The 24,359-nt window shown below is 41.5% G+C and overlaps 1 long non-coding RNA gene across 2 annotated transcripts in view; it reads left to right on the top strand.

Annotated features, from left to right (window-relative positions):
• Positions 1-24,359, top strand: part of LOC125396285 (uncharacterized) — a 125,082-nt gene that overhangs the window by 51,630 nt on the left and 49,093 nt on the right. The window contains exons 2-4 of one of the 2 annotated variants that reach the window (XR_007230771.3): positions 172-300; positions 1,441-1,555; positions 5,631-7,757. This is a non-coding gene — a long non-coding RNA (uncharacterized LOC125396285). Of the gene's footprint in view, positions 1-171; positions 301-1,440; positions 1,556-5,630; positions 7,758-24,359 lie in introns of those variants that run through there. The other variant, XR_015002626.2, reaches the window with a different exon arrangement.

The following is a 24,359-nucleotide window of genomic DNA, read 5'->3' as shown; positions in this document are numbered from 1 at the left end:
CTTTTTTATGTTTATTTTTTGGTCTGATTACAGTTAGTTCCTTTACCATTGTTAGTGCTCAGTGAATGTCAGGCATGGAGGATATTTGATAAATATGAAAGAAATGAAAGTGGACGAGAAGTAGCACATATCTTCAGGACCTAACAACTTAAAATTTCTCTTGAGGAATAGTGAGATGGTCCTCAACATGAAGACGTGGGGTGGATTCTCAGAACCCTCATGGTGGAGAAAGAGGACCGACTCTCACATGTGGTCCCCAGCCTTCTGTATGTGCACAATGGCATCCTTACATACACTAAGGTATGTACTCATGCCTCATGAAATAAAAAATAAGTGAGAAATATTTTCTTGTGTCAGGCATGTTAGCGAATGCTTATCATTTCAGAACTTGGGAGGTAGAGGTAGGACAATCAGGTCGGGGCCAGACTCGGCTATATGGGAGTTAGGGCCATACTGTGCCATGCAAAACCCTGTATCCGATATGGAAACCACACCACAACGAAACATTTCTTTCCTTAATTTAGCGAGACTAAGATAAAGCCTGGCAATTGAACACTTTCATATTTCTTTACTCAAAGAACTGTGACATGGTGACCCATTTGATGTTCATTGTTTTGGAAAAACACGTCAATATTTTAGGGAGAGATTGAAGCAAAGCATGCATCTGCCTGAATGTCAACATTTTAATTTTTCTAGCTTAATTGCACTTAGAAACATTTTAACTTACTGTTTTGGGGGTTGACCCCCACGTGATGAGCTGACTGGGAGGAATGCCTGTTTCCTAACCATTTATTGATAAGGACTGTGTCTCCAAGAAGGAAATTGGATCTTTCCAAGGTCCCATGGGAAATTAGCAAGCAAGTCAGAATTAGAATTCACAGCCTGTGCATGTCTAAGGCTCCACTGAGCCGAGCTGCCTAGCAGACACAGTTTTCTTCCCCGTGTGCCTGTTCCCAGTCACCTCTACTGGTGCCTACTGAGCGTGAAGAAAAAGTAACCTTCCATGAATTCCCCCACGGGTGCAAACAGTGCAAATTGTTTTCTTTTGGGGTCAGAGCTTCGCCACCTGCCATTTCAGATGCCGTGGAAGGCTGAAATACATCATTTGAGGGGTCATACACCATACTGGCTGGTCCCGACTTTTCTATTGGAAAGCAGGTCTTCCTCCTTTCTGGCATTGTCTCTAGGATCCTGCCTACCAGCTAAGCTCCAGGAGGCTTGAGGAGGTTGGATGGGACATTCTGCTCCCATTCAGTTGTAGCAGAAGAAAAAATTTAGGCATGAATTACCCTAACACCTTCCTCATTGCCAACTTCATCTGTCCCTTCCTCTACAACCCCCCCCTTTTTTGTCCGTGCTTGTAGTTTAGTATAGCTTTGCTGCACTTCTCTGATATTGTCTCATAAAACTCTGACAGTAATATAATTGTCTAATTTCCAGGTTATGTGTTGCCCCCTCCCTTCCCAAGGCACACACTGGCAGGAATGCAGTTAAACTCCACTCTCCGACTTCCCGAGGCCAAGTTCCGTCGTTTTATCCCAGAAGAGGCTTTCAGGTACACACTCGGCACATTTACCTTTTCTTACCAAGCTTCCATCCCTCCTTCTGGGTCTGCTTGCCCAAGGAGGAAAACAGATGGGTCTGCCTGGAATAATCAAGTGAGAAAGCAAGAGGGAAGGTAGGGCAGGGAAAAGCCAGGAGGTAATTTACCTGGGACAATACACTCATTCCAGCTCAGAACCTTAAAATCACCACGCTTGGGAAAATAACTTTTAATGGCATAGTGGTATTTCAGTGACAATGTTTGAGTCTTGTGAGGAACATTGATTTCTGATTGTAGAGGTGGAGAGGGTGGAAGAGGGGCCGAGTAGTGTTCGGGGATGCTGATTTCTTTGTTCAGATCTCTACCTGTCTATTTCAGTGACGACTACAAAACACCACGTCGGGGCCTTGCTGTGCCTGTCTTTTTCTGACTCCCAAGAGGCATGCTGTCCCCGTCTTTCCTAGAACAAACATGGTTGTTCTGCGTCTGCGCCAATCTTAGTCTCAGAGTCCTGATGGTTCTAAGACTGGATCTCTTTTCATCTTAGTGGTTGCTCAATTAGGCTCATCTTCATCACACTTCATCACACACACACACACACACACACGCACACACACACACACACACAAACACTCTGCATGCATACTGGTCTCCATCTTTCTCTGTGTCTCTCACACATACTCTACATGCATACTCTGCTCCCTCCCTTCTTCCCTTCCCTTCCCCTTCCTCCCCTCCCCCTCCCCCTCTCTCTCACACACATACACACACATATACACACACAGACACACACACACACACTGCATGCATACTGTTCTCCACCTTTCTCTGTGTCTTTCACATGTACTCTGCATGCATACTTCTCTCCCCCTCTAGCTCCCTCCCTCTTTCTTTCTCTCTCTCTCTCTCTCTTTCTCTCTCTCTCACACACATATTTCAAGCATATTGTTCTCCATCTTTCTCTGTGTCTCCCACATGTACTCTGCATGCATACTTCTCTCTCTGTCTCTCTCTGTCTCTGTCTCTGTCTCTCTCTCTCTCTCACACACACACACACACAATGAATGCACAGTCATCTCCCCACCCCCACACTGCATGCATTCCCAGAAACGCAGATCCTCTACACTTCTCCTCGTTGATTTTGACTCATTTGGTTTTGAGTTTACTTTCGAATTTATTTCTGAGACAGTATCTCAGTATGGAGCCTAGACTGCCCTCAAGTTCAAAATCCTCCTGCTCTGGCCTCCTGAGTGTTGAGATTACAGGTGTGTACCACTGTGGCTGGTGAGGGTCATGTTTTAACACCACTCCTCATGGTTGGTCAAGTGATTTCTTGTATCAAGAAATCGTTTTTTTACAGTGTTATAGTCAATTGCTAATTGTGTTTCCTCGTAATGGTGTGTCTTTAGCTTGGTCTCTCATCCACAGGGGCTTTTCAGCCTCAAGAGATCAGAAGCGCAGCTCCATACTTCAAAGAAGACTGAAATAGAATTAAACCCCACTTCTTTCTCTCAGCTGTAGGGTGAAATTCAGGCTTCTTGATTTAGCGAATAGGCCTTCCTAAGTTAAATTTCTGTCCTCACTGTCAGCTCCCTATTCTTTGTTATGTGCAGTACAATCTGGACTTCTCCCTGGACCCAATGTGTCTGCACAGCTGCGCCTTTTGCCTGGACCACCCCTCCCTCTCTGTCACCTGGAACGTGGTCCTGCAGACAAGCTGTTGGGTTGTGCGGACTCTGTTAGTTGCTCTGGGGCTCTGGGGTCCCTGTTTCGTGACACTAAGGCGACACTGACTTGACTGTGTGTGTGTGAGAGAGGGCTAATTCATGCCTCTTACTGTTGTCAGACCTAACACGTGATCTGGAAAACAGTCGGAGCTGTGTGGAGCACGAGCAGATAGACTCACATCTGTTTACGGTGCGGTCAGTAAGAGCCTGGGCTCTGCTCCCAGGGCAGGAACGGCTTTTGGTTTTGCTACTTATTAGTTGGATAGTTTTCGCTGAATTACCTCCTCCAATTTCCTCATGTAGTATCATGCCCCCTGTCATATTAGCAGTATTATTGTTATTCTTGCCAATACTGGGGAAAGACACAAGGAATATCAGCAAAGGTTTTGGATGGAAACAAGATGCATCTTTTTTCTGTCTTGGGCAAGCCATGTGACCATGATGTAACATGATTGAACCTACATGTTCTCAGGTCTGTAGTGGCAATGACAAGCATCAATAGTCACCATTTATTATGTGCTTCTTGTGTGCCAGGCAGTTTCCTAGAATCCTCTGCATGTGTTAATGCATTTAATGGTGCAATTGTACCATATTGTGAGGTACAGATGATTATTCTGCAAACTCTATTGATGAGTAATTGATCTGTAAGATAACTTTCTCCATGTTACACAGGAAGCAGGTGGCACAGCCCCGAGTTCCCCCTACAGGTGCTGTATTTACCCTCTACCCACTCTCAGTATGGACAGATAGATTACACACATGTTTATTGCTTAAAATACCCTGTGCCTGCAAAAGAAGGCTGCTTTTGCTAGGCTTGGTGGTGCACACGTTTAATTCCAGAATTTGGGAGGCAGAGGCAGGTGGATATCTGTGAGTTCGAGGCCAGTATGGTCTACAGAGAGAGTCAGGACAGAGAAACCATGTTTTGAAACAAACAAACAAAAAGAATACTTTGGAATTCACATGCAGTTTTTTTTAAAGCTTGATCCTGGAGTTAAATAAACTAAAAGAAAACAGTACATTTAAATTTAGGTGATAAATGTCAAGGAAATCTGTCTAATACGGTGTGTCACACTAAATCTTCATTTTCCCAGAAAGGATAAATTTTGAGTATTTGTTGTATTGCCATATCTTATATACATGTGCATCATTTGGGGTCAATTAAACCTTTTTCTATTTTGAAATGATTGTACAAGAAGCTGAAAAATGGATAAGGAGATTATGTACACTTTGAACTCAGTATACCACAATATTGACATCTTAAATAACCAAAGCACAATATCTGAACCAGGAAACTGACGTTGACACAAACACACACACAGTTGTGGATGTGTGTGTGTCTCTGAGTGTGTAAATCAGTCATTATTGTCTTGGTTATGGCTTCATGCTATAACCACTGCAATCCAGATACTTGACTGGATTGTCACCTCAAGGATGCTCTCTGCTCGTGATTCCTGCCCCTGGGCTCTGCTCACGATTCCTGCCCCTGGGTGGCCACTAGTCTACTCTCTGTCTTGTGTGATTTACAGATGTGATAAGAACACAATCACATCGTCAGGTGGCAGCAGCCGTGGGTGGTAGTGGCACACACCTTTAATCCCAGCACTCGGGAGGCAGAGGCAGGTGGATCTCTGTGAGTTTGAGGACAGCCAGGGCTACACAGAGAGACCCTGCCTCGAAAACCCCCACCCCCAAAAGAATGCATTCAAGATATGTGCCACGTGAGGATGGCGCCCCCTTCCCCTGGTCCAATTCTCTGAAGATCCCTATAGGTTGTATATGTCAATAATCTACCCCTTTGTATAGCAGAGTACTATGGCCTTTATCATTTGTCTCAGGAAGGCTATACAGTGGTTCCTAGTTTCCAACCACTATAGATAAAACCATGATGGATAAGCTTGTACAGGATTTTCTCATCTATGGGAAAAATGCCAAGTTGCTGGGCCATATGGCAACTATGTACATAGGTTTTAAAAAATATCATTTATTTATACTTCGAGAATTTGATGGCTGTATTTTGATAATATCCACCTCCTACTCCTCCTCAACTCCAGCCAGATCCCCTTTCAACAGACTCTCCTCCCAGATTCATCCCCCCCCTCCCCAAGTCTGGTTAACGCTACCCACATGCTCAAGGGCCTGAGGCCATCCCAGAGAGTATGAGCCATCTACCATGGCCACACCCCAGAAAAAGATTTCCTCCCCACGCAGGCCTTTAGTTGAAATGGACACTTTCTTTTAAATTCCTATTATTTATTACTAATTCCGTAATAGGTGAACGACAGCTGCTGGGATTAAAGGGGAGAGGTTGGGGAGGGTGTCCCAACTGCTGACATCGGCAACCTGCTTCTGCCTTCCAGCGCAGAATCGGCTAGAAACTCACTGCCACAGACATGGTGACTGCAGAGATTCGGATCCAGGGGGACATTCATAGCGTGAAGTCTCTGCTGAGCAACTTCCGATTCCATGACTCCGATGCTGGGCTTCATGACCACCATGCCACCCAGGACCGTTCCTATGACGTCATCACTGGCTTTGGAAAGAGAAAGACTGGAATTTTTGGTGGGCTTTGCGCCCTCTGCTGGATAGCTGCTGAATAGCCTTTAGCCTTCTGCAGCAATCTGATTCTCACCAGTGTGGCTGGATTAATCTCCTTCTTACCAGTGAGGTTGGATTGTGGTTCCTGTCGAGCGCTCCCTGATTCTGGTCACATTCAAGGATTTATACTCTTGCGGCCTGGGTCTTTACAGGCACTAAAACTTTATCTCCAGTTCTAACTTTAGGACGAGAAATTGTTTAAAAGTTTGAAACAAGGGACTAAAGAGATGGCTCAGCAGTGAAGAGCACGGAGTTAAATTCCTAGCACCCATATCTTGTGGCTCTCAACTTTCTGTAACTCCAGCTCCTCCTTGGGCCGCTGCAGGCATCGTACTCGTGTACAAACTCACACTCAAACACACTTATCTACATTGTTAAAAATAAAATTATAATGCCGGCTTTAGTCCCTGCACTCTGAAGTCAGAGGCAGGAAGAGAGCTGTGGGTTTCAGAGCTCTGTATAGTCCAGGCAGGACTCTATAGTGAGACCCCAAACAAACAAAATCAAACCAAAGACAAAACCCAATAACAAACACCCCTTCAATGAAATATGATAAGTAAACAAGCAAACGAACAAATTAACAAAGGGACATTTGAAACAAACAAATGATTTTGTTTGATGTCTGTTTATGGGCATTCTCGGTGAATTTTAAAAAACCATGTAGGTTTTGTTTGGCAAACATTTCCTTGAAGGGCCACATATAAAAATATTTTCGATTTTCAGGATACATAATTTTCTCTGCTACTATGTCTTGAAGGCACCCATTGCTTAGGTAGATGAGTATGGTTGTGTGTTAATAAAGCTTTATTTATAAAGTGAAGTGGCAAGCCTACAGGCTGTGGCTTACAACCGTTCTGCCCCCCAAACTGGACAGGTTATTCACTGTTATTTAAGCTTCAGATTGTGGTATTTATGTTAACTTTTACCTTTCTTTTCCTGGTAGGAATGTGAGTGTAATTTATTTTTAGGAAGTGTTTTAATTACCACCCTGGATACTATTTTTGTTTTGAATCTAGCAATATTGTTCTAACACTTTTTGGGTTGGCTTTAGATACTTAAGTCTTTAGGTGTTTTCCATCCTGCTAACTCTCAATATTAGGTCAAATAAGTCTTGTGTTAATGAGAATTTTAGAGGACTTGTTGAAAACAGTACGTTGACATCCCAGCACAGAGTCCACTCCATTTCAGTGGTGCCCTTCCCAGACCTCAGGGAACAGGAACCAACTCTCTTCGGTCAACATTTTGTCCGCGTTGAGGAGTAATTACAGATGCGTTTGAAGCAGGGTGTGTTTCAAGATTGGAGTTTCCGGTGGCACTCGGTTCTTTCCATCTTCCCGTTCTTCCCGTCTCTCTCCTTTCCTCCTTCCCAAGGCGTTGCTGCCCTGTCTCCCTGCTCCATGATGTAAATTCTCCCAAGAGCTCTAATGTCATGTTTCCTCTTTAGAAAACTGTGAAGTTATACATTCTCTCCCTCCTCCTGTACCAGGAAACGAACCCTTGGTAATTTATTTATATTTTATTTCTCTTTAGCAATTAATGTGTATCACTGCACAAGCATCCGGGGACAGAGCAGGCGTTAGCTGTTTAATTAACACAGCAGAGCCAGCAGTAACTTTCTTCTTCGGCATTTTTTCCCCTGTGAAGTACATTGTGCGGTTCCGGTGTCACTTATGCAGTGACTCATCCACACTCTGCCTTTTCAGTCACCTCATCTGTATGCTGTGCATTAATTATGCTAATTTAGAGACGAAGGGGCCCTCTCAATTTCTGGAATTCTTTCCTATGCGTGTGTGCGTAATAAAAAGCATTCAATTCTTAAGTGAGTACATCTTTTCACATACAATATCAGAGGCCTCCCTACTCCATGCTCTCAATGATAATTATTTAAAAATATTACTCCAGGAACTAGTAATTTCTAAAATGGTGTTTTTATGTTCCAGAGAGTTTGGAAGACTGCAGTTGTATCTGTTTGCATGAATACCAACTGTGTACCAAGAACAATGACACTGCACATTCTGGAAAGGATAATATTAATAATAGTCCAAACAACTGTTTCCTGGCCTCCTACTATGTGTTAAGCGCAGCATTAGGAATGGAAACTGAAGTTAAACCAGAGATAGTGTTGGTAATATTTTTTTTTTAAATCAAATGTCTGAACACAAAATTGCTTTATGAGAGAAACCAACCTGAGAAAATGCCCATGAAATGGCATTGTCATCTTCGGTTGAGCTTATGTTTCTTAGATATTCTTTCCAGGGCTTTGGTTGTAGGAGGGACACAGAGAAGGAGGTGAAAGAGAAGATGGGGGAGAAGGAGGAGGAGGTGGTGAGAGTGGAGGAGAGGGCGTGGGAACCAGTCATTACCTGAAGGCCCAAGTGGATGAGATTTATATAAAACATGAATCTCCCTACACTCTGTGACAAGTTGAGAACTTGCTTTGCTTTCACAGGTTTCTGTTGACATTTCCAAGCTTGCTTCTCATTCTGCTTTTGCTTTTGTTCTATCCGAACTTTCAATACCATAAACATTTTATCTTCTGCAGCATTCTGAAGATGTTATTTGGTTACAGATATGAAGCTTGAATGGCCACCCTAGGCTCATATATTTGAATGCTTGGTCATGGGGGCAAGGTGGGGAGGAGTAGAACTGTTTGAGAAGGATTAGAAGGATTGGAAGTGTGGGCTTGTTGGAGGTGTGTCACTGAGAGTGGGCTTGGAGGTTTCAAAATCTCACAGCAGGCCCACGGTGTCTCCCTGTTGCTGCCTGAGTATTAGCTCTGAGCTACTGTTCCAGCCCCGTGTGAGCCACCATGTCCCCACCAGTCTCCACCGGGATGAGAATGGGTTAAGTCTCTGCAACTGTAAGCAAGCCCACAATTAAATGTTTTCTTTCATAAGTGCTGCCTTGGTCATGGTGTCTCTTAGGAGCAACAGAACAGTGATTATGACGACAGGCTTTCCTGAATTTGTGGCTTGCTCTTATTTTATGTGTTGATATTTTGGGCGGTTGTGTCGCGCTGCCTTTGTTGTTTTCCCACATCCCTTTTCTCCATTAACTGATTCTATTCATGCTAAAGAAATGATTATTCCCCAAGTCTCTTAATTTTCTACAATATTTATCCTTTCATGTCCCTGTTTTCATTGTAATTTTCTTTTGATCTCCTCCCTAGCCCATTGATTTAATGTAATCTACCATGCTTTTTAAAGCCATCTATTGAGATCCTAGTTTTGGTTACTATAACTTTCTCAGTTTTAAGGCTTTCATTAGTTCTTTCTAGAGTTTTGAGTTTTTAACCTATATTTAATGCAGTTCTCCAGCATTCTTATTTTTATTTTCTTGAATATAATTTCCATAGCTAAATTACAGTTGTTGGGTGATGATTACTAAATCAGGAATCTCAGAGGGTTTCTCCATGCTGTCCATTGTAATTTTTCAGTTATTTTTTATTTAGTTCACAAAAGTACATTGGCAAATGTGATAGTTTGAATGAGAAATGTCCCACATTAGATATCAGAACACTTGGTTTCTAGTTGGTAGTGCTGTTTGGGGAGATTTGTGTGGCTTGGCAGCTGGAGCTATGTTATCAGGGTGAGCTTTGAGGGTTTGCATCCTCTCTCTCTCTCTCTCTCTCTCTCTCTCTCTCTCTCTCTCTCTCTCCCTCTCTCCCTCTCTCCCTTCCTCCCCCCCTTCATGTTTGCATTTGACAATGCGGACTCACACTTTGCTGGTTCTGTCATTGTGCCTGCTGTGTTGATTCACATACTAGACTCTTCTTACTTCTCTAGAATGGAAAGACCTTAGGGAGAAAAACTCTTTCTTCTGGAAGTCACTTTTGATCATAGTATTTTATTATAGCAACAGAAAAGCAACAGACAGTATTTTTTTTTCAGAGTGGCTAAACATTTTCTTCAGTAATTATCTAAATAATTGGCATGTAGATTGCAATCTTTGCAAGGACCCATTATTCTTCTGCATTGTTGATTTTGCATAAAGGCAGCCTTTCATGAGTCCAATCCAAAGCAAGTGATTTTTTTTTCTAAACAGAATTTATCTGTGTAGTCTTGGCTGTACTGGAACTCACTCTGTAGGCCAGGTTGGCCTTGAACTCACAGATATCCACCTGTTTCTGTCTTCTGAGTGCTGGGATTAAAGTTGTGCACCACCACTGCCTGGTACAAGGTAATTTTTATTTAATCAAGATCTTCTCATCATATCCAGGGCCCTGGAGTCCCTATATCCCAAAAGATTCAGTTTGCTAACTTTTAAGCCTTTGGCTTCATCTGCTAGGCTAAACCACCATGTATATTATAAAAGTATTATGACTTCAGAATTTGGGTCTAAGAATATGATGCTTTGGAAAAGAGGTTTTTCTTTTGTTTTCACAGAAGATGAGACCCTGTGGGTTGCTTCTATACCAATATGGTATGATAGACCACAACCCCCTGAAAGGTTGCCGTGAACACCCTCCAAAAATTACTTCGCTCAACTGCTGACTGAGATGAACCTAGCACACAGGATACACCATGAAAGATCTGATTAACAGCACCCCCATGCAGCAGAAAGAAGTTTGGAGAGAAATAACTACATCTATATTCCCAAATATTGTTTATAAATCTTTGTTTACTTTTAAAGAGGGATATGATATAGATATGAATAATTTGCATTGGTATGCATCTTGCTTTATTGATATAAATTTAAGGTCAATCTTGTTATATGTACATTTCTGCTCTTGATTAAGGTATTGTGATTGTGTAGTTCATTTAAAAATGTAATGTATAATTAGGAAATATAGGTTGTTAATAGATAATCATCAATAATAGTCTAGCTTGTAGTCATGTTAGTTAGATTTTCTAGATATATAGAGATATATTTCAGTTAGATAGGCATTCTTCATATCTTTCAAAGACTACAGAATATGGCATTTAAAATGTTTTAATAACTTAGGGCTTTTCATGACAATGAGACATGTCTGCTCCTGGAAACACCAATCTACTTCAAGAGGAAGATGGGCATTGAAGAGGCTCCTTATGGAGTTGGTTAGCCATTTGGACAAGAAACTGACTGGGGAAATCTCTCTGTGGCACCCTGACAACAAACAGCAAAAAGCTGGGTTAGACTCTCTCTCTCTAGTTTTTTCTTCTAGAATTTCTTTTTCAAGCCTCCTTAGGTTTTATGTGGAGTTAGTAAACCTCGTTGGAGGCACCAAACTGTTGTGAGGAGTGCAGGGTCCGTTTGTTCCATCCCGCCAGGCTAGCTTACACACGAAATAATCACACAGAAACTGTATTCATTTAAACACTGTCTGGCCCATTATCTCTAGCCTCTAATTGACTAATTCTCACATCTTGATTTAACCCATTTCTAATAATCTGTGTTCACCATGAGGTCGTGGCTTATTGGGAAAGATTTAGCATGTCTGACCTGGCATCTCCATGGCAGCTCTCTGTTTGCCCTTCTTCCCAGCATTTAGTTCTGTACTTAGGTACTCCGCCTACCTAAGTTTTGCCCTATCAAAAGGCCAAGGCAGTTTCTTTATTCAACCAATGAAAGCAACACATAAACAGAAGGACCTCCTATACCACCGAGGTCCATCAACTGGTCAGCCTCTGACTCCTGGGCCTCCAGATAATGTCAGTGGTGGACTCCCTTCCTTCTTTCATCTGTCTATCCATCTATCCATCTATCTATCTATCTATCTATCTATCTATCTATCTATCTATCGTGGATAAAACATAAACATTTGATGTTTCAAATATTGCATTATGATTTATATCCTGAATATTTTCAATATGTAATTAAATATTTCTTACTCTATTATGTTATGTATGGGAAGACAAATTAAGTTTATGATGATCTTAAAATTTTGGTATCAACTTAGAATTTCTAAAGGTTATTTGGTTCAAATTATGTACCAGACTTTTCCTTTTTGGGGCACCAACCAGCTCCCAAATCATGACATGGGAGAATTACTGTTAGTTTTGAATGCTTGGCCTAGCTTAGGCTCATTTCTGGCTAGCTGTTTTAACTTAAATCAACCCCTTTCTCTTTAACTACATTTTATCTTGGGACTTTTTAAACTTTCTTACTTTCTTTTTGTATGCCTTACTTCAACTGCTTCTCATGTCTGTCTGTCTGTCTGGCAGCTACCTGGCTTCTAGACATGAGCATGTCTCTTGTTCTCCCCTTTTCCTTCTCTTGTTCTTCCTCTATTTATTATCTCTGCATGCCAGCCCCACATATCCTTTTTCTGCCTAGCTATTGGCCATTCACCTCTTTACTAGACCAATCAGGTGCCTTAGACAGGCAAGGTGCAACAGATGTAGCACATCTTTACATAATTAAATACATGCAGCATAAACAAATGTAACACACTTTTACACAGTTAAAGTGATATTCCACAGAATAAACAAATGTAGCACATCTTTACATAGTTAATATTCCATAACAGGTTCAAATTACAAAAAACAACTACCAATGAATTATTGTCAAAAATATATAATGTATTGTATAATGATCCTTGATGAGGTTGTCCATATAATTTTATTATATGATAAATTTGAAATTCAGAATGACAGTGACAATCATTGACTAGATAAATAATATTAAATAATCACAAGCTGGAACACAAAACCTTTTAAAATGTGATGTGTATGGGAGGGCTGTATCAGATGCTTTACAGCAGAAAGGAAACCCTTTGTTGTTGTCGTATTTAAATTCTTGGAGGTTTCTTACTTGTCACCGGGGTTCCCACTGAGGGAGTTCACAGTGAATAGTTTGAGAACGTGTGGTTAAATGCTCAGGAGAATTGACCAGATTTACACGTTACAGTTCTTAGAATTATGCAAGCTTTCCTTGAACTTCACCAGGAGTCAGTGTTTTCTGTGAATCACCTTGATTTCCCAGTGAGACTTGGTGAGGGACAGCATTTGTCTGGAGCTCGATCACAAGTATGAGCCAACACATTTCCTCTCTGGACACCTCTCCTGTTTCCGAATTAGGCTGAAGGCATGGTAGACTGGTTGTTTCTCAGTAACTCACTTAAATTGATACACTAGTTCTGCTTCAGACTAGCATGGAAAATGACCAAGTGCAGCTTTGTGTAAATATAAATTTACACAAATCAAATATTTTTTGACTAGTGCTCATTTTGAAGCAGTCATCCAAAATACATAGACTATAAACAACTAGAACATTAGAAAGGCTAGGTTATTATTTTTTTTTTTACGGATGGAAAACAAAATAGATTCTATACCACTAGTTAGTCATAATAAAATCAACAAATATACCAGTTCTTTTACTAAGACTCAATTTCTTCCCTGAATATTTCATTGTGCTCCAGGAACTGGGGGTCTGGACCTGCCTCAACGATATGTTAATCTCCTAAATGTCTGATAGTTTTAAATTTGGGAACCTGATTTTCTAGGATCCTAGGACTTATCTGTTAAGACAGAGAATCGAGTACATTTTAATAGGTATCTAGATAGCTTCATTTAGGACTTTTAAATATTTATAAATACGTGAGATTCCATCTGTTTTTTTGTTCCAGGCCTTGAAAATGTTTTACATAGCTTAACCATGTATGTCAATATAATGGCAATCTAGTATGATAACATTTTAAATGACGGGTCAATGACATACAATACAAAAGAGTTTCCAAGATGACTTAGTTGTACAGGATAGTGAATCCGTGATTTAGAACTTCTGTTAGTTATTATTGAATAAAATTATTATAAATTAGTGGACTACAGTAACAAATATTTATTATCTCACAAGAATCCTGGAGCAGCTTGGCTAGCAGTTTTCTTATGGGATCCCAATCAAGGTGTTGGTTAGCGCTGCAGCCACACTGGACTTGAGTGGGCTGAACCATCTGCTCCCAAGTTCACCCACAAGGTTGGAAGTTACATCAACTGTTTTTCCTAGACTTCCTGGTGCCCTCCTGAGGGGCCATCTGGCTTTATCTAGCAAATGACACAATACAAAGAGCAAGCAAGAGCGCCTAAGACAGAAGTGGCAATTTTTAATAACCTCAGCTCAGGAGTGATGTACCTCCATTTTTGCTGTATTGCTATTCTAGGATGATAGTCTGGAGACTTCCAGCAGAGGAGGCTACAAAAGAGGGAGGACCAGACACAGGCCACTGAACTCTGTCTTGGAGGCTGCCTATCACAGAACTCCTTACAGAGCACCTCCAACCCCATAACCCTAGGTTCTGTCTCATCTCAAGACCTCCACATTCATTACCTCTGCCTTTCTATTGGCTTTTGTGTGACTCACCCAGTATGACTCTAAATTTAAACCTTACCGCTGGAGTGAGGTTTCACTGATAGCCCAGCATACAGCGATTATACATTCATTCTTTGTGACATCACATTATTTTAAGTGAGCGGTTCAGCATGCAATACATATGAATGAAGGCATCTTAGTAATCATGTGACCCTGAAGGAAAGGTAAGTGTTTTAAACACTAGTAGCTCTACTCTGTGCTGGATCCCCCACATCTCCTGCACCCATGGCCACATTGGTGCGTGTGAGAGCCAAGTAAGATGGTACTTTTTCAGACAATCATCGAGGAGATTTTTATTGTTGGGTGACTTATTTTTTTTCCTTTTTTCTTTGGGGTAGAATAATTTTTTCTCTTCTTCTGTTTTCAAGTTTCCTTTCTCCACCTGCATTCTAAGATGGCTTTCTTCATCCACTCATAAGAGCATATTTACTGTTCACACATATCTTAGAGGATTTAATTTGATTTATGTTTATTACTTAATATGCGAAAAGTACTCAAATAGGAACAACTGCTTTTGTATCTTGACTAATGCAGCATCCCCTTGAACATGGGAGAGCGTATATGTTTTCCAGAAACTTGTATATAAAGGAACACAGCCCAGGAATCAAATCAAACTCTTAATAAAGCTCACTTGAAGTTCTGGTCATGTTTGAGCCATTCCGAATCTAATCAGTAAAAGCCCCTTGTGTCGATAATTGCCTTCCCTTGGAATCATTGTAGGAATCTGTTATGCCATACATTACCCACATACGAAGGAGCATATGGCTATTGGACACATAAAAACAGACTGCTGGAGAATGTTCCCTTTAGGTACCTTAAAATATTCATACACAGAATATTATGTGGACTGCTTCCTCAGCCTTCTGTCCCCGGTGCAGTGAAGGAAGCTGCTCTCCCTTTACATCAAAAGGCATGGATGATAACACCGTAAGATACTGGAGATCTCTGACCTGACTTGCTAAGAAGGCAGCACAATTATATCCCATGATACAAATAGAACAGTAGATGGGATTTCTTAAAGGTTGAGAAAATACTGTTTTTATCTCAGGAAAAATTAAGCCTTCTAAGAGAGGCAACATGTAATGGATAAAATCTTACATTGACTCAGTCTGATTGATCTCTATTTTGAACTGCTTAGATTTTCCCCAATTTGTGCTAAACTAAAAAAGAGAGATGAACAAAAGCCTTGTAAGCTGTTACCTTATTTGAATCAAGTCACTTCAGTAGTTATAAATTGGTATAGTCTTAGTTTAGTTTATTTTCCTTTATGTTTCTGAATATTTTGCCTGCACCAGGTTGCATGCCTGTTGCATCCTCTGGAAGTGATGCTACAGATGGCCATTGAGCCATCATGTGGGTGCTGGAACTTGTACCTGGGTCTTTAGGAAGAGAAACAAGTGCTCTTAACCACTAGGTCACCTCTCCAGTCCCAGACAGTTATATTTTAGCAGTTATTCTGAAAATGACTTTTCAGATTAGCTGGAATGTGTATTTACTAAACATTAAGTAAGACTGGGATATGAATTTAAGAAATGAACATATTTATATGAATAATGTAGGACACACTCAACGTATGCACACACAAGTCCATGTAAGTGCACGAAACCATGTTAGAATGGCAGTTTCAGCCAAGAGTCTAAGTTGGTAGATACCAGAATTATATAGGTAAGATAAGACTGATTGTAAGACATGAAAATGGCTGAAAATTAGGTGGATGCTCCTTAGACACATTCATACCTTGAAGATACAAGAAAATTCCAGGATTGAGACAGAAGTTAGACTTAGGAATGGAGGAAAGGTTGATGATTTAGGAATGGTATCTGGGAGAACAGTTGGTTTAGGAATGGTATCTGGGAGAATGGTTGGTTTAGGAATGGTATCTGGGAGAATGGTTGGTTTAGGAATGGTATCTGGGAGAATGGTTGGTTTAGGAATGGTATCTGGGAGAATTGTTGGTTTAGGAATGGTATCTGGGAGAATGGTTGGTTTAGGAATGGTATCTGGGAGAACGGTTGACGATTTAGGAATGGTATCTGGGAGAATGGTTGGTTTAGGAATGGAGGGAACGGTTGATGATTTAGGAATGGTATCTGGGAGACCAGTTGGTTTAGGAATGGTATCTGGGAGACCAGTTGGTTTAGGAATGGTATCTGGGAGAACGGTTGATGATTTAGGAATGGCATCTGGGAGACCAGTTGGTTTAGGAATGGTATCTGGGTGAACTGCTGATGATTTAGGAACGGTATCTGGGAGAATGGTTGGTTTAGGAATGTTATCTGGGAGAACGGTTGATGATTTGGGAATGGTATCTGGGTGAACTGCTGCTTCATTTTCCACTTCCTTTCTTTCCCAAACATATGAGTTTGGAGTATACCTGCCTTTCATTTTGTGCTTATTGAGTGGTGTTTTCAATTAGGACACTTGGAAAACATGGATGTGTGGGAACATGGTGGGCTGATGTCTTACCTCCATCTGAGAAATTGCCAGGGCTGCCAACAGATCCCATGGGAAAGCTTTATATGACCTCAGGTCTAAGATCAATGGCTCAAGAAGATTCGTGTGTATTTTCTATGAACTGAATGGGTCATTCCTGACACACACACACACACACACACACACACGTATACACACACACAGCTACATACGTGCATAAGGGGAGGAAAGATTTAATAGGGATATAAAATAATCTAAGAGAGCACTAGATTGGTGCCTATTTCAGTTTTTATACAGGGCCAAAGGATACAAGGATGCTGCACTGGTCCCGTAGATGTGTGGAAGCTTAGGAAAATGTTTGGCAAGATGAATCTCCAGTTGTCCGCAGGAACTCTTAGATACAGAAAGATGTACGTGTGTGTGTTTTTTTCTGTGACTGATTCCACTGAAATGGCAGTGTTTTAACTAACTTCACCTTTTTACCTGTTACATACCCCAGGGTGACCTTGAACTAGTCATTGCCATTGCTAGTGTTATAAGATCACCATGCCTGGTTAACTTAGCTTTTTAAGCTTGCCTTTCCAGTTCTAACAAGTGGTAAGCTCTTATTCAAGTCAAGTTACTAAAAATGACCAAATAAGCCAGGTGTATCTTTAATCTTAGCCCTCAGAAGGTAGAGGAAGGTCTACACTGTGAGTTCCAGTCCAGCCAGAGTTACATGGTGAGAGTTTGTCAGCAAAACAAATCAACCCTGATGCGGGAGAATTGTCTGTATTCTGTCAATCATATTTTAATAAAACGCTGATTGGCCAGGCAGGCAGTATAGGCGGGAAAACCAGACAGGGAGTAGAGGTGATGCAATGAGAACAGGAGAATTCTGGGAAGCAGAGCTTCCTCAGACATTCCTGTACAGACCACCAAAGAGACAACATGTAACCTGCCCAGCTAAAAAAAGTACGGAGCCATTATGGCTAACATAGATGAAAATAATGGGTTAATATAAGTTATAAGAGTTAACAAAAAGCCTAACCTAATGAGCCAATCAGTTTATAATCTTATGGAGTCCTGTATGTGATTTTCTTTGTTGCTTGCCGGCTGTTGGGGTACTGGGAGGGACAGAAACCCCAACAAGCCGGCCCTCATGTTACACAACCCCACCAAAACCAAGAACAACAGCCATGAGAAAACCGTTGATGGACTTGTGAGGTGACTGTGTGTAGTTTCAGATGAGACTATATTCCTGGTGTGTGTGATGACCATTTGAAGTCTTGTTCATTAATAGTTTGTTAATAGTTCATGGGTGCAGTGCTAAAACTCCCTTTGCCACTGACCCCTGATCAGGTACTACCTCCTGTGCTCTCCATTGGAATCTTTGGTGTGTGCCAGAAGGAAGGAAACACTGTCTGGTTTCCCTGTGAACTTCATGGCACCCTCGGCTTGAAAGAGAAGACAAGCCCTTTATTATCCAACCCGGACATCATCTATGCAGCCATGTTTCCTCAGGGAAATGCTTGCAAATGGGATTTGCATGGCCCTCTCTCCCATTTGGCTTTTCCTTCCCCATCTTCTTTTCCCACCCTTGTCTAGGTTTCTGATAGTTGTTTCTTCCAACAACACTGCTCTGGCTGCAGCTGAGAGGACTTTTAATGGAGGAGCCGTACTTGAGGCATAACACTAGGTCACTTTCTGAGTTACATTTTATGGGGTCGATTAAACTTTAGCACTGTAACTGTTGACTTTACAGGCTGGAGAAGACACTCAGAGCTCAACATTCTGAATAATCCGTGCTTCACAATCTTGAAAAAAAAAATCAAATAGAGATAAGAGTTTAATGTGCTTGACAAGAGAAATGACCATCCATTTTCGAGTCTGCTCTATTTACAAGACCTCAATATTTAAAATGAAATAACATCCTTCACACTAATGAAGTTCAGTTACAGCAAATAGTTATATGTATAAAAGGTGGTTTTAGTTATGGGGGTGGCAATGAAGATTTAAATGGTCCCAGTGTACCAAGCTGACTGCTGCCTTCCATCCTGGTTGCTTCTGGAGAATGAAGGATTTACTCTTGGAATTTTCAAAGTTTGAGAAAGGCTTAGCTGTTATTTTTACTGAGAAACAACCTTTGACTGACATACAGCAGAACCATGAATGCAACTCATTTCTTCTCCAATTAATTCAGGAGTCGGAAATGCAAATCATTGACTTTATCTATGCTGCTAAACTAGGGAGAAGTCTTCCCAGCTCGTCTATTGTGACGTCTTAATGTGCTCATAACTAAAGGGAAGGGAAAGAAAGCAAAAATGAGATGGGGAAAATGTCACCCTGGACTCATAGGCTTGTCTTCTCCTGGTAAGCTAGGCTGGCACTCTGTTCCACAGAAGGTTCTGGATTGGGCTCAGGGCGGGATGGCAGAGGGAGAGCCAGTGGGCAGGCTGGTAGCAGCAGTAGAGTAACTCAGAAGGGCATGTGTATTGTGGCTGCTCTCCCCAGAGGCCTTGCACAGATGGCTGACTCTCTTAGCAAGGGACACCAGTTGAGCTTGCAGTGACCTAGTACTGGGTGGGTCCACAGCTTGTGTTTTCCCAAATCTCATACATATATAAACATTCATATGGTAATTTAGACTGTAGAGCCAATCACTATATAATTTAAATTGTGCCAATTTTAAGTTCTAATCTTGAAAGATTATTTCCAAATGTGTACTAATGGCAGAAAAATATATAGTGGTGTGAAGGCGTAAGGTGAAAGGGAACAGTGTGTAAATAAAAGCAAGCCACTAGCAATTCTCGTGTGTTTGACAACAACCTGTATATGTGTGCATGCATAAATGCATACACTTATATCCATATACACGTACCCAAGTATAGAGGTATAATGTTCACATGTGTGTGAACATATATAAATGGATGTATAGATGGCTATACATACAGATAGTCACATATGTATAGGTATGGAGACCAAACATTCCTGAGAAGAGCCATGCTTTACATCAAACCTTTGGCAAGGCTGACTCAACGTTCAGTGACTGTAAAGAGGCTGGAATGTTGCAGGTCCAGAGCCTCACTACGATTTATCTTGGACTATTTTTAGCCTGGTAATGGCCATTCCTTCCCCTTCTAGTTTGTGTTCTTATGGCTAACATGTTAGAACTTCTGCAATGTGTTAAATTAACAGACCACCAACCAAAGCCCAAGCATGCCCGCCAGATAGCAACTGATGCCTCTAAGTAGAGATTCTCTGCTTCTCTTTAACTCTAACCTGATGTTTCTACCAATGTATCTAAAAGGGGCCTTGATCAATGACTTCCTGTGTTTTCTTACCATAGAACTTCTTGAAACAGTTATCAGGTTAGAGTTTGGAACATGGGGTCACTTGAACTGTTATCCAGGATGAGTAATCTCTGACTCCCTTTGAGGTGAAAGGTGTGTTCTTGTGAAAATGGAACATACAACACATATGACCATACATGTGATAGATGCCTGTGCCTATAAATTTCCCCCTCTGTATCCATGCAGGATTACTCCAAATAATAAAACTTACAGATGGTCAAATTCCTATGGTGCCCTCCAAGTTTACAACAGAGCCTGCAGATATGAAGCTCTCTATCTGTCTGTTGGTCTGTTTGTCTGTCTCTCAGCTGCAATTACTATCAATCAGAATATCTCATACTTATAACTGGTTCTGTGACCTTTTACTTCCTGAAGGGCATAACACAGGCCTAGTGTCAGTAAAAGCCGTTTCTTTCTTGGCCATGTCTCTGGTCTGTTGTCCTTCCTTCCTTCTTTTCTAACTTTCCAGTCTTCCTTCCTTCTTCCCACCATTTCTATCCATCTATTATAGCCTAAGACAAATGAAAAATTAGGTGCGTGTTTCCCAGTGGCTGGAGACCCAAGAAATGAATTCTTACAGATGTAAATATATATGCAGATTATTCTGCACCAAACCCTTTTCACTCCGATGTACTTGCAAATCTCCTAAATACTGTTATGATAATACCAGGTGATTTATTCCAGGGAAGGGTGCATCTGAAGGGTGCAGCACATGGTGATTTGCAAACCATTTAACTTGCTAGGATCAGATTGTACTGCTTCATCTGCACAGCTCGCCCACAGGAATTTAATATAAAGGCTTTTATTCATGTTGTTTGAGTGTTGTACTTCCCTGAGATCTGATGGATGAGTTTGAAATGTGTGTGGGGGAGGGGAGGAGGAAATTAGCCCCTCTGCATCTTCTCATGAAAAGCAACCCCTCACCCTCCATTTCCCACAAATCCTCTGGAAAGAGTCAAGGACTCCGAGAGAGTGACAACACGGGAGACATTACTCAGATGCGAGCTGAATGGGCACGGCCCACGGAACAATGACGGGGACATTTGTCCCTCTGGCTCTTACGTCTCACCTTGAAACCTACATGGAGAAGAAGTGACTAAGTGCCCAGCAGTCTTGCTGTTTAAGGGACTCCAGTTCATTGCCGTCCTCCTGTGACATCCCTGCATGGCAGGACGAGGTTGGCTTCCCAGCTTCTTACCAATCTGTATGGTGTGAAGCGAGTTGTTTCACTCTTTGTGTGCAAAATGAGTTGGGCACAGAGCATGGTTTCTGAGGTCCTCGATAGGCTCGTGTTCAATATATGTGCTCATTTTATGTCCCTTCTCTCCCCAGTTTAGGATTTCTCTTTCCTTATGATTTTTAATATGGCTTTTAAATTTGATATTAAGAATATATTTATTTAAAACACACACACACACGCGCACACACACACACACACGAGTGAAGGGACTGAGGAGAACTTTCAAGAATTGGTTCTTCCCTTCCACCATATAGGTTTCTGGAATCAAACACAGGTTGTCTGGCTTGGCAATAAGTGTGCTCACCCCACTGGCTCCTGTTTTGTTTGTTAAAGACAGGGTTTTACTATGTAGCCCAGGCTGATGATGATGATGATGATGATGATGATGATGATGATGATAGACAGGGTTTTACTGTGCAGCCCTAGCTGCCTAGAACTAACTATATAGACCAGACTGTCCTGCCACTCGCAGTACTGTCTGTCCTGTCTTCCTTGGCTTCAGAGATTTAAAGTATGTGTCGCTGTGCACAACCAAGGCTGGCCTTGGGCTCAAAAGTTTGTTGAGGGTCTATGATACATTAGACACTGGCATATTTAAATGCTGAACAGCACACTCAGAAAACCCCTTTCAAAAAAGGAAGCGTGCAGAGGTTCTTTCAGTAATAGAGTGTTGGGGGAGGGGGTGCTTGTTTGTTCCGGGGTGCTTGTTTGTTCCCGGCTGCGGGCTATCTTAGACGAGATATAATCACACAGAAACTGTATTAATTAAATCACTGCTTGGCCCATTAGCTCTAACTTCTTATTGGCTAACACTTACAGCTGAATTTAACCCATTTCTATTGATTTGTGTATGGCCGTGTGGCTGTGGCTTACCAGCTAAAGTTTCAACATCTGTCTCTGGCTGGGCTACAATGGTGTCTCTCAGACCCTGCCTTCCTTCTCCCAACATTCACTTTAGTTTTCCCTGCCTAGCTCTGTTCTTTTGCCCTATCACAGGTCAAGACAGTTTCTTTATTCATTAACCAATTAAATCAACACATAGACAGAAGGACTTCCCATACCAATAGAGCATAAGGCCTGAATTAGGTTCCCAGTACCAGAAGTAGGGAGAGGGATGTATAAACTCATAAGTGATCTAGGACTTAGTAAATGAAGGGTCTCTGGGAATTAGATAAGTAAAGGGATGGGTGTCCCTCTTCTGGATATTTAGGAAAGAGGTTATAATATGTGATTCTGAAGCTTAACTAAGGGGAAGGAGGGTATCAAGGAGAGAAAGAGACCAGTCTTGAGTTTGTAGCATGAAGGAAGTGGAGGAAGAGTGAAGAGTAAGAAATGATGCCTTCTGAATGGTAGGGGGGTTTGAACTGTAAAAGCAAGGAGGGCAGCAAGCAGGTGGATGTACAGTGGTGGCTGATTGAATTAGGAACCCCCTGGGGATGGTGCCTTGTAGCACAAAGTACTTCTTTGTGTACTTTCTCATTTACATCTCATAGCAAGGCAGTAGCTAGATATTAGTACCTCAAATACTGAGTTGCTAAGAAAAAAATCCACACCTTGGGCAAAGGGAAAAATATGACTTTTCAAGTCACAGCATTGATTTTTTTCCCTGGGGGTGGGTATTTTTGTTTGATTCATCATTTACTGTCAGTATCCAGTGATATGGAAACCTGGGTGGAGACAGGACCCACAGGGGAAAATAAATAAAGGTCCCAGGCTGCATGGCCAACATCAGAAAGGATAGCTCAGGGATTGGGCCAGAATTTTCAACTGGAATTCTAAAGGACTCCTGCATCACCTGTGATCAGCACCTGTGGTCATCACCTGTGATCAACACCTGTGGTTAATACTTATGATCAGTACCTGTAATCAACACTTGTCAGCTCCTGTGGTCAGCACCTGTGATCAATACTTGTGGTCAGCACCTGTGATCAGCACCTGTGGTCAGCACCTAAGATCAACATCTGTGATCAGCACCTTGATTAACACCTGTGATCAGCACCTGTGATCAGCCCCTATGGTCAATACCTGTGATCAGCACCTGTGATCAACACATGTGGTCAGCTCCTGTGGTCAGCACCTAAGATCAACATCTGTGATCAGCACCTGTGATTAACACTTGTGTTCAGCACCTGTGGTCAGCACCTGTGATCAGCACCTGTGATAAACACCTGTGATTTACACCTGTGGTCACCACCTGTGATCAGCACCTGTGGTCACCACCTGTTGTCAGCACCTGTGTTCAGCACCTGTTGTCAGCACCTGTGTTTAGCACCTGTGATCTACACTTGTGTTCAGCACCTGTGATCAACACATGTAATCAGCACCTGTGATCAACCCTTGTAGTCAGCACCTGTGGTCTGCACCTGTGAATAACACTTGTAATGTCAATGTTTCTTTACTTTCTGAAATTATTGGAATTAAGAAGTAGTTACTAATTATTTGAATTTTACTGTATTTTCAGAGTGTATCTATAGCTCTGATAGTGATCAATTTTGGAGGCAGTATTCCATTTTTAGTAGAGTATTGGGAACTGAGCCTGGCACCTTAAATGGTAACATATTAGAGAAAAATGACACCTCAACCCTACTATATGCTCATCTATTTTTAATATTGAAAACACATCCATTTAAAAATTAAGAATAGTTAAAAATCTAACTAATGATTTAATTCCAGAAACACAAATTGCAACACAAAATTACCCAAAAGATGAAAAACTAAGGCAGTACAGCTCCTTTCCCCCAAATTACAATACTACAGTAATGGCTTCCAATAAGAATGAACTATATGATCTTAGCCATTCTGATAGGTGTAAGATGGAATCTCAGAGTCATTTTGATTTATATTTCCCTGATGGCTAAGGATGCTGAGCCATTTGAAATTCTTCTGTTGAGAATTCTTAGTTTAGATCTGTATCCCATTTTTAATTGGATTTGGTTTGTTGATATCTAGTTTCTTGAATTCTTTATGTATTTTGGAAATCACTCTTTTGTTGAATGTTGGGTTGGTGAATATTTTCCCCATTCTTTGGGCTGCTGTTTTGTCCTATTGATGGTGTCCTTTGCCCTACAGAACCTTTTCAATTTCATGAGGTCACATTTATTAATTGTTCATCTTAGTGCCTGTGCTGTTGGTGTTCTGTTCAGTGTCTCCCGTCCCGATGCATTTGAGGTTATTTCCCACTTTCTTTTCTATCGGGTTCA

This window comes from Myodes glareolus, chromosome 8, assembly GCF_982192425.1.
Source record: "Myodes glareolus chromosome 8, mMyoGla1.1, whole genome shotgun sequence".
Classification (NCBI taxonomy): Eukaryota; Metazoa; Chordata; class Mammalia; order Rodentia; family Cricetidae; genus Myodes; species Myodes glareolus.
Note: the sequence above shows the minus strand (reverse complement) of the source record. Positions and strands in the feature narration are given on the sequence as shown.